Genomic DNA, 11,262 nt, shown 5'->3' on the forward strand with positions numbered 1-11,262 from the left:
CGAATTGATTAGATACACTCCATAGAAGAAAAGGATTTATGTTTCCAGAAAACTACTAGTAGAAAGTTCCTTCGGGGATGAACTATTGGTAAATCCTAGGCTCTTGCCTCTTGGCATATCTGTGGGAACTCGAAGTGAGGTAAAACTTCCACGGTAAGTTGGTTTGCAGGATAGAATAGTGAACCAAGGACGTGGAACGCAGAGAAAGAGAATAAACTGGAATCTTACCGTAGTACCAAGTCCCGAATATAGTACGGCAGAACTAACTGCTGCTGAGCAACATGTATATTGATTCGATCAAGAACATGGCACCAACTGTTTTCTCTCAGTACAGCGTTTCCATTAAACTATGTACTGAAGCGGCTGAATTTGTCGGTCTATACGATTTATATTACGTCATTATTAGATTAGTCTAGTTAAGATCTGTAAATAAATACGTTGTGAAAATCTACGAGGTTGGCATGACTACCGTGTTATGCTGGAGCTCGAGCATCAATGTTGTGGGCGCCAACAACTTGCACAGTAGAGTGACCAGTCCCCAGTTTGTGGGCAGTATTAGAATTACGTAAGAAACATATTCATGAATTTGTCAAATCTGCATTAGAAAATAGAAAATCACCCAAGTACTTGGATACCACCGCCGCACACTCTAGCACTTGCTCCATTCATTTATAAGAATTTCTTTCCGACACGGATTTAATTTGAATCTACACCTAAAATCACCCAAGAAAAAATCCGATGCAAAAAGAAGCAAATATATTGGAAAACCCCCGAAGAATGAAACCAAAATCACTTTAAAGGGGTTTAACTGGATCTTATAGTAGTTCACTTCATTTTAAGGAATTAACTTCAAATGGGGATGAAAAGAGATCTAATAAGCTTGCTGATAGGGTTTAAGAAAGCTGCAGTGACTTATATGAAAAATGACAGAACATATGATTGACCATGTGGTTTATTGTGTTGGTTGGTGTGGTACATGCTATGGACCCGTTGTGTCGGATGCCATGTATACTGTATACAAAATATACAGTAGGTACGCTCACTAGCCACATATTTTTTAATCATAGCCTTCTATTACTCCACATGCAGATTAATCATGGAGAATAAGTCATTCTTAATGTTATGAAAAACAAGAAATATCGAATCTAAATTATTTGATTTGTTTATATCCTTTCGAATTTGTATATCTCTTTCGAAAATTGGCCAGTCCATGGAGAAACAAAAATGGCTAAGATGTCTCTATCCGTGGATAGTTAAGGTGTGTCTATCAGTAGTCGTAGATTATTCAGAGATTAAAATTTGAATTTCTTTTCTTTTTTTCTCAAATAGGGCAGAAATCAGCTCACCACTAAGATAGCGAAGAGATTGAAAAAGAGATACAAAAGAGAGTCATTTGGCTTAATCCAGAGAAGTAAAATTGTCAAACACACTGGTAAAAATGAAATAAAAACTGAGAAACTCAGAACATATATTATCTCATTATAGCTTCTCAATTATGAAGCACTTTGTTTAGAGAGATGTCTCCAAACACACTAGTTCCAATGCACCAATTGTAGATGTAAATCTTCACACTGTCAATGATATATCCAAAGTGTTGTATTTTCAATTGAAAACCCTTTCATTTCTTTCAATCCAAATTGCCCACCAAATAGCAAATGGATACAAGTCCTAGATACTCCTCCTTATAGAAGAATTCTTGCACTTTTTCTTCTTCCATTCCCACATATTACTTCTGACTGAGTCATGAAACACCCATTTCATATTATAGAAATCCAAGAATTAATGCCATACATACCTTGTAGTTTCATAATGCAGAAAAACATGCTGGTTTGACTCAGCTGCTTTCTTACACAATAATCACCCTTTCTCCATTATGATATACCTGCAAGAATCCATTGTACGAGCTGCATTATAACATAGAGTCCAAACAAAGAAGATAACCTTCTGAGGAATTTTTGGGTTCCACAGACACTTATAAGGAAACATTAACAGACCATCATCCTCAAAAGCCTTATAGCATTCAGCCACAGAAAACCCCTTAGTCCCTACATGCTAAACTCTCTTATCACCACCACTATCCCTGTCAATTGTAGGAAGTAAATTTAAAAGATGAGCAACTTCTTCAATTTCTTCCTCCTTAAGTACCCTGCAAAAAGAAAAGTTCCAGATGTATTTGTTGCTAACAACCATCATATCCTGTAGAGTTGCATGCTTCTTATTACTGATCTTAAAAAGAGAAAGAAACAAAATCTTTGGAGCTTGACCATTCAACGTCCTTCCAAAACAACCCCTTGTTGCCATTATTTACTTAAATAGTAGAACATTGCTCCACACTAAAATATGATTTGAGAATACCATCCCACAAGCTCTTTCCCACAGACTTCTTACTTGGATTAGAAAAAAAAGTTCTAGGGTCCCACCAAATTTTTGGTTCACAATTCTTCTCCTCAAAGCATTTTCTTCGTTTCCATACCTCCAAATCCACTTGGCATGGAGTCCCCTGGCTCAGATGGTTTCACCATGGAATTTTTCAAAGAAGTTTGGGACATTATAAAACAGGATTTGATGGCTGCAATGAAGGAGTTTGAAACAACAGGTTCTTTGGATTGGATATTGAACTGCACAAACATAATTCTTATTCCTAAGTGTGAAGGGGCTACAAGTATTCCCAATTTCAGGCCGATAAGTCTTATTTGGGGTGTTTATAAGATAATTTCTAAATTACTTGCAGATAGGCCGAAGACATCATATATCTACTTGAGTTTGGTAACACAAGACTTGACTTGTTTCCAATTCTATATCGTTACTTTCAAGTCGTTTAGATTGAAAACATAACATATGAAGTTATATACATGAAACTCTAGTATTAGAGATTTGATCATATTATTATGATCAAAGTGTCCAGGAAAAATATATAAGTTGTTGTAGAACTTCGGTATATTGATTTACGAAGTATAACGCTTATCTTTTGAACTTCGTAATTGCGACATAGACATAATTTTTGTAACTTGTTTACTAGATTGTGTAATGAATTTAGGATAGATTTCATGCCTAGAAAACTATGTTTGATTACATGAGTTTAAGGAAGTAGATTTACGAACTTGTTTCGTAGTTGAAAGAAATCAATAGGACTTGTGGTCTATTCTTCATTGAATATCTAAGGAATGACCAATCCTTACTTATGTTGGGAGTTAAGGTGGTACCAATGCTTACCTATATTGGAAGTCAAGGTAATACCGATCCTAACCTATATAGGAATCCAAGTACAACCGATCCCTACCTCCATTGAGAGTCAAGGTAGAACCGATCCCCATATGCAAAACCGATAATTATTAGTCACATACACTTAAGGTTTGTGTGACTTTGGAAATTGGTTTTGAAAAATAGGAAAGTTGAATATGTCGACATAGTGAGTAATTTGAACACGTGATTAAATATTATATTTTGTTGTTCAAAGATATTCCTTGATACTCAAGGTGAGATCCCAAACTGAAATGTTTGAGAGTCTGTTGTTAAGATTTTCGAATATATATGTTATGTTTTTCCAGCAAGCAAAACATATATCTGAAAGATATATTAGTTAAGTATCTTGTATGATATCTAATATTGAGTTATATCTAAGAGGGATTTCGGTTATACAGTTGAATATTGGTTGGAATTAGAAAAAACTTAATTTAGGTGCTTTATTGCATATCTTGAGAATATATTCGGTTATGGAAATTCCTTGGTGTCCAAACTACCTTGGGCTTTAAATAGTGAAGTTTGTTCTTCTTACAAACTTATCCTAAGGCTGGAACTTTATCTTGTAGTCACTGATATAGGCGACTAATATTATTACTTGTAATACTATCTTGGAGAGGAGAGTAACTTAATTAGGAGTAATCTCTTACGTCCGCTAGTTTAAAGACTTCTTTAGGATTAAGAAGCGTATACTATTTCCGTTGGTGGGAAACTAGAATTGTATTGTTATTTTAGTTCTCGGTTATTAATTTTGTGGACTAACGGTTGTTAACTCTTGATTGCACCTAGTTTGATTATTCTTGAGAGCCTTTAATTCTGACATAAGGTCACTCAAACTAGATCAAGAGATTAGCGGTAGTTCAGATCTGTTTTTAGATCTGACATAGTCTTGTAATCATTCATTGTTAATAGACGACATTCTATGTGTGATCGATCATAAGTTGGAATCAAGTTTGTTTGTGCAGGTACAAAAGAAGACATTGAAGAATTGAAGACAAACAAATTTCTTATTAATTTCTTATCTTTGTGATTTGCTTCATGCACAAACTTGATCGACTAGGATCCGAATATATCTCATTTATCTTTGATAGCCGATTGATTGGATAGTCGTAGTAGATCAACAAGTTATCATTTGGTGGTATTATTCAGTATCCGAATCTGATAGCTTGTAAATATAGATCTGATTATTTCAGTAATTCAGATCTTGATTAATCTAAACCAGACAAGGGATTTTATTATTTTAAATGGAAGATCCTTTGTCGTACTCAATAAAATCTCTGATTTACTTCTTGAGATTGATAGAGCGGTTACGAAACAAATTAGTCATTTACTGTTTGGAAGACGATCCGAAGGAGTTGAGTGCTTGAAGTCTTCACAGTGACTAAAGCAACTTAAGATAGTAGACTTTATCTTAGGTTTCGCGTGTGTTGGACAGATTGGTTGTAGGCGCAGGGATACTGATAAAAATAGGTAACTAGGGGTAGATTACTTGGCCTCAACTATACAAAGTTGGTAGTGTTCTTTGTATAACGACTTAGTTCTAAGAGTATTCAAAACTGGAGTAGGTCACGGGGTTTCTCTGCATTTGTGGTTTCCTTGTTAACAAAATCTTGTTGCGTGCTTTTACTTTACTTTTCGCATTTGTTTAGGTTATAATTAAAGTAATTACACTTGTACGTTAATCCAACACTTGGGTTGATCCATATAGTTGTGTTCGGTTTCGAACCAAAACAATATATAGACCAAGTGTATACCTTGTGGTTTTCTATCTTCTTGACAGTCTCTGTTTAGATCACACAAGGTATGAAACTTATAGGTTGATATCGAAAAGATTGTGGTATACTTGGTACCCTCGTCATTTCATCTTCGATATATTTTCAATTTCGGTGAATCTTTTTCATTTCCTAAATAATTACCAAATGGACATAGGATATATATCAAAACACCATTTGAATGGGTTTTGAAACTGTAATAATATGTTTTGGTTTCCGTGGATCATACTAAATTTTTTTTTTTTTTATGTTTACCAAGAATTTTGTTCGAGCATTATTCGGTCCAAGCTTGTTGTCAATTTTAGATGCACCAAAACGATATTTTGATTCCTAGTCCACTAAAGTCAAGTCTCTAACTCGGATTAGAGCATGGTAGTTGAGTATCAGAAAGAGGTACGTGAAGAGTAACCTATCATACTAATTTTCGTACCTTTGTCAATTTTATTGACAAAAAGGGGGAGAATTAATGTGTAGTTCACACTACAAATACATATGGTTTTCGGATCATTATGTAAGTGGAGTGGATTTCATGTGAGATGAAGTATTGACTAAGGGGGAGTGATACATATCGACATAGTATTGTTTTCAAAGTTGTGATACAATTGAACTTTTATGCTGTGTAATAATACTATGACACTGTATAACAATGATTGAGAGTTATAGTTTCCTCATTGTTATAGCTACGGAACTTCAACAACAATGATGCTGAATAGAATACCTTTAGAATCATTGGAGTACATGGAAGTGACGAAGATTTCGAGTAATGTTGAAGAACCAAGGAGATCAAGCATTTGAATGAGAAGCTACAAAGTTTATTATTTTGTATTCCATATGTATAGATAGTTTTGTCACTAAAATTGAAAAATGGGAGATTATTAGAGCATTGCTCGATCGAACTCGCAAGCGTTTCTATCTCAAGCTTGTTTGTCAAGTTTAGTTTCCAAAACTATAAGTCTTGATTTCTAGTCTACTTATAGCTAAGTCTAGGATTAGGATAGTAAGTGTAGTTGAGCCTTAGACTCCACGGCGTTCATCGATCGAAGATGAATAAAGACTACAGGGAACTTGTGGAACTTCATTAACAAAAGGTATGTGGAGACCTGAACTTATATATTACTCAAAAGTCTATATATTCTATATCCTATTTTGAGACAAAAGTCGTATTGTTATATAGACTTCAATTATACACATTTTCTATTTCGAGCCGAGATTATCTCGCTTATCAATTTATCGAAATATGTGTTGATAAGCTTTCGCTTTAGCCAAGTTCATCATTACTCGTGACGAAAGTGATGTTGATTATTTCAATAACTTGAAAATGGCTTTGATGAAAATAGTTCGTGAATAACAACTATTTTAACATCCTCTAAGAAAGTTTCAATGATTGAAATGAGAGTTTAAAACATGTAAACATCTTTGGATATAAACATAGTGTGTTCTTATATTTGTCCAAAAGTCCAAAACTGGGAACCCAAGTATGCGTACCCGTACGCCTACTGGAGGTTGTTGGAAATCCGGGTGAGTATGCGTATCCGTACGCATACTGGCGGAAAGTTCACGTCAGTGAATTTCTGCTGGAGTTTGAAAGTGAAAAACAAACTCAATGTGGTTACTTAAGTATGTGTACCCGTTTGCATACTTTGGTAGGTTACTTTCTAAAATCGGTTTGTTCATGAACTAAAACATTTATATAATAAGGAACGCAATTTTTGCAAACCGTGGCTATAATGTTCATGAATCGATTCGAGTGAATCAAAACCGATTTTGCTTCGATTGAGTCTTGTATACTTCTATAAGATCTAAGCAATTGAACAACTCTCTAACTAGTTCATTTGAGTCATTTGAACTAGTTATGGTGAAGATGAATAAGGTTGATACGAAAGTGCTCATATGGCTAACCATTGGTTAACTATTGTTGAACCAACTAAGTGTACACGTTTAGGTACGGTTACGCAAACCTAAATGAAATTACATTTCATTTGTGTATAACAAGCTAAGTTCGATCTAACGGTTGAAAGATATTAGCTTGAATCTAATCAGGTTTTCATCTAACGGTGAATATTGAATGCTTTGTTACCAAGATAACTTAGATTGCAAACCTTGATTTGAAATCTATATAAAGGAGAACTCTAGAAACTGATAAACCTAATCCCCACACCTCATGTGTGATACTAGTTGTATAAGCTAGAGTCAATTCTCCTTTAACCTTAGTTTTTCACGAAACCCTGTAGGTTAACGACTTAAAGACTTCATTGGGATTGTGAAGCCAAACCCAACTATTTTCTTTGTAGTGGTGTGATCTGATCTTGATGTTTCTATCGTGTTTGAGTACAATCATAAGATTGGCTTGAGATTTATATCTTTGATAGGCAAGATAGAAAAGTAGTCACAAACACCTTCGTCTCATCGTTTGTGATTCCACAATATCTTGTTTCGTTAATCGATTAATATTATCGTGAGGTGATTGATAATTCTAGGATGTTTTTCGGGAATATAAGTCCGGGTTATCAATTGGTTCCTGTTCACCTTGATTTATCAAAAGACGGAACAAAAACTCGTAGGTATATCTGTGGGAGACAGATTTATCTATTCAATAGACTTTTCTGCGTGATACAGATTTGTTTATCAAGTCTTCAACTTTGGGTCGTAGCAACTCTTAGTTGTGGGTGAGATCAGCTAAGGGAATCAAGTGTGTGGTATCCTGTTGGGATCAGAGGCGTACGGAGCGAAACTGTACCCTGAATCAGTGTGAGATTGATTAGGGTTCAACTACAGTCCAAACCGAAGTTAGCTCTGTAGTAGGCTAGTGTCTGTAGCGGCTTAATACAGTGTGGTGTTCAAATCTGGACTAGGTCCCGGGGGGTTTCTGCATTTGCAGTTTCCTCGTTCATAAAACTTTTGGTGTATGTGTTATTTATTTTTCGCATTATATTTTGTTACATAATTGAAGTATCACGGGTTGTGCGTTGAATCGATCAATTGGTAAATCCAACCTTTGGTTGCTGATTGAAATTGAATGATCCTTGAACATTGGTCTTTGGTACCGTTCAAGTTATCTCTCTTATATTTAATCGGGCTCACAAATTATTATTTGTTTGATTGCGGATTTAATTGATAGATTGAGATATAACTCTTTGATATACTTTTTATTAAAATTGAGTCTGACTGTCTAGTTGATTTTATTGAAAGTATATTGGAGTTAGTCCATACAGATTGCTAAGCGAAATATTGGGTGAGGTTGTTAGATCCCCACTTTTTCACATTACTTTTGTGAATTCTTCATGTCTCAGGTATACAACTACAATGTGTCCAACAACACTTTCTGGATTCTTATGGTTATGTCGATCATTCGCAACATGATTTTTCCATAGATTTTTAGTCGTGCAAAAGTTGAATACAAGATTGTCGTAGCATTTACTTCTTTGCTTTAGTCTTATATACTCAAAGTGTTGCTTTTTATAAAGATAATCCTTTGGATTGTGAGCAATGCTTCCTACTTCACTTGCAAACCAACTTAAAGTGCATAAGCTTTGATTTTTTTGTTTGTGAGTACTACGCATATGATTTCTCTTTCCTTTTCCACACCCTAATATTTTGTCTCTTTTATAATTTTAAATTTTTATATATTGTGAAAACAAAAAATTATAAAACTTCGAAAAGCATATAGATATTAATCTACCAAATCATTAGAAAACTTGCTTCAAAAGTATTTATTAGAAAACCTACCAAATTATTAGAATAGTGTTGGAAGTATTGGGTGCAACTGAAACACGAGATCAGACTGATCAGTATTTGTTGTTACATTCTACAAAAAAGAATCTGTTGTTAGTTAAAATAATAAGAAATTAATATAATCGCCGACAAGGTCGAAGGTACACACCATGCCTACGTGAGATGATCTCCACAGTCGTAAGTTCACTCATTCACATTGTATTTTTCACGTTAAAGTTGGCTTTATGTTCCAAAATACCAACGGGTCGGCAGGGGATGAAAATGCACACTATAATTATTGTGGTACTTAACACACTTGTACGATTGTTTAAGTCCCACAGTCAAAAACGTCTATTGGACATGTTTTCTGGGTCCAAATCAACAAAATTCTGCAAGGAGTTCTGAAAAGATGAGGGTACCCAAATACACCATAATATTTAATTTATCCACCTATAATTCCTCTTACCGAAAGTGATTGTCTATGGACAAAGTCGAGACAATACTATAAATCGGTATTCACACTTTGTGAGATTTCTATGGATACGAGATCGAGACAATACGACTACCAAAGTGTGATTACTTTATAATAGGTTCGGACTTAACCAAACTCTATAGGATCACTATCAAGTAAAGCGGAGTTAACGTTTGTGTATTTTACTTCTAATTATAATAAACAATTATAATTTCGGAAATAGAAAAATAAAAGACACAACAAGATTTTGTTAACGAGGAAACCGCAAGTGCAGAAAAACCCCGGGACCTAGTCCAGAATTGAATACTCTCAGAATTAATCCGCTATACAAAATCTAAACCAACTTCGTATAGTTGAGACCAAGCAACTAACCCTAGTTCACTTAGTTTCCTCAGTATCCCTGCGCTTTCGACTTCGATGAGTGCATGCACTGGAACAATTCCTTTGGATCGTATTCCAAACAGTAAAGGAACAAAAAATCTGTTTGGTAACAACTCTATTGATTCTTTAAGATAAGATATCTCAAGTCATATGCAAAGGCTCTTCCGTTTAAGCTAATAAACTCTTTTTCCTGGTTAGATCAATCTATCCAATAACCACAAAAGTAGTCAAGTTTAGATTCGCAATCAATCGATATATATTCCAACAAGAAACTATAAACTGATGCCGGTCTCACACAACTAATCAATCGAATAAATTCGATTCTAGTTGGATCCCAGCCGGTCAAGGTTTGTGCAACACAAAGATATGAGAAACTAATAAGAAATCTTTTTCGTCTTCAAATCTTCTTTAATCTTCAATTAAAACCTGTATAACACCACTTGAAACTCTTCTGATCAATCACGCATAGAACGAATTCTGTTAACAATGGATTATCACAAGATGTCTTTAGATCTACAAACAGTTCTAAAGATCTCGTCAATACTTCGTTCTAGTTTGAGTGAATCTTATATCAGAAGAGAAGATTCTCAAGAATAAACAAACTAGGTGCAATCAAAGTTTCAACAACCGTTAGTTAATCAAATCAATCGAAAATTAATAACACTACAATTATCTAGTTTCCCACCAACAATACTCGTAGAGCTTCTTGATCCCACATAAGTCTTTAAACGAGCGGTCGTAAGAGACTTCGCCTAATTAGGGTACTTTTTTCTCCGATTAGACGTCTCCACCAAAAACAATAAGAATATAAAGTTTGTTTGGCTCTTAGGATAGTTTGCTAGTGTTGATACATGAAAAATGAAACCCCCTTAACAGGCTAGGGATGCCCCTAATGGGAGAGACAAACCTAGTGTGAGATATGGGGACTAGGCCCAAGTCTAATAAAGGAATACCCTTGAGGTAAAAAGGACAAAGGAGGAATTAAAAAATAAGAAGGAGGTTATATTAAGGAATGGCATTAAAAGTAATTAAGGAGGTTTAAGACATGTGTCATGATGACATAAAAGGAGGGACTTTTGGAAAAGTCTATATAAAGAAGGACAAGGTACAATGGAAGGACAACTCTCTCTCTCACTATTCTTAGTAAAGTGAGGTCACTTGGCTAGCTAGGACGGGTAGAACCTCAAACCTAAAATCACCCCTCAACATTTGGCGACCACATCCGGAGGCTCGTGCCTAGCTAACCATGAAAACCCTGGTACAGTAGAGAATCAAATAACCGACCGACCCATCAATTGAGAGGAAGTAGAAATAGAGGATGTCAACGAGGAAGAAACATTGATCCAAGGCATTATCAAACGACCGACTGGATATGGGTCCCAAAACAGAGAGGTAACGACAACACAAAGAAAGAACACACAAGTAACCCAATCGCTGAAACCCATATCACCAACCCTGCAAGACATGCAAAAGAAAATGGAAGAGCGCTCACGCAAAAGGAAGGAGCTTGAAGAATGGATTGCACAAGCAGTAATAGCAGGGAAAGACACCCCCGGAGAAAAGACGAAGGGTGAGGAGTACAAAGACGACGAGACAATGGCGATGTCGCAAGAAGAAATAGCGAAATACTTGGAGAAAAAATACCATGTGGTGAAACAAGACAATCATTGTTGCGTAAGTAGCCCA

This window comes from Papaver somniferum, unplaced genomic scaffold, assembly GCF_003573695.1.
Source record: "Papaver somniferum cultivar HN1 unplaced genomic scaffold, ASM357369v1 unplaced-scaffold_65, whole genome shotgun sequence".
In the NCBI taxonomy this organism is placed as follows: domain Eukaryota; kingdom Viridiplantae; phylum Streptophyta; class Magnoliopsida; order Ranunculales; family Papaveraceae; genus Papaver; species Papaver somniferum.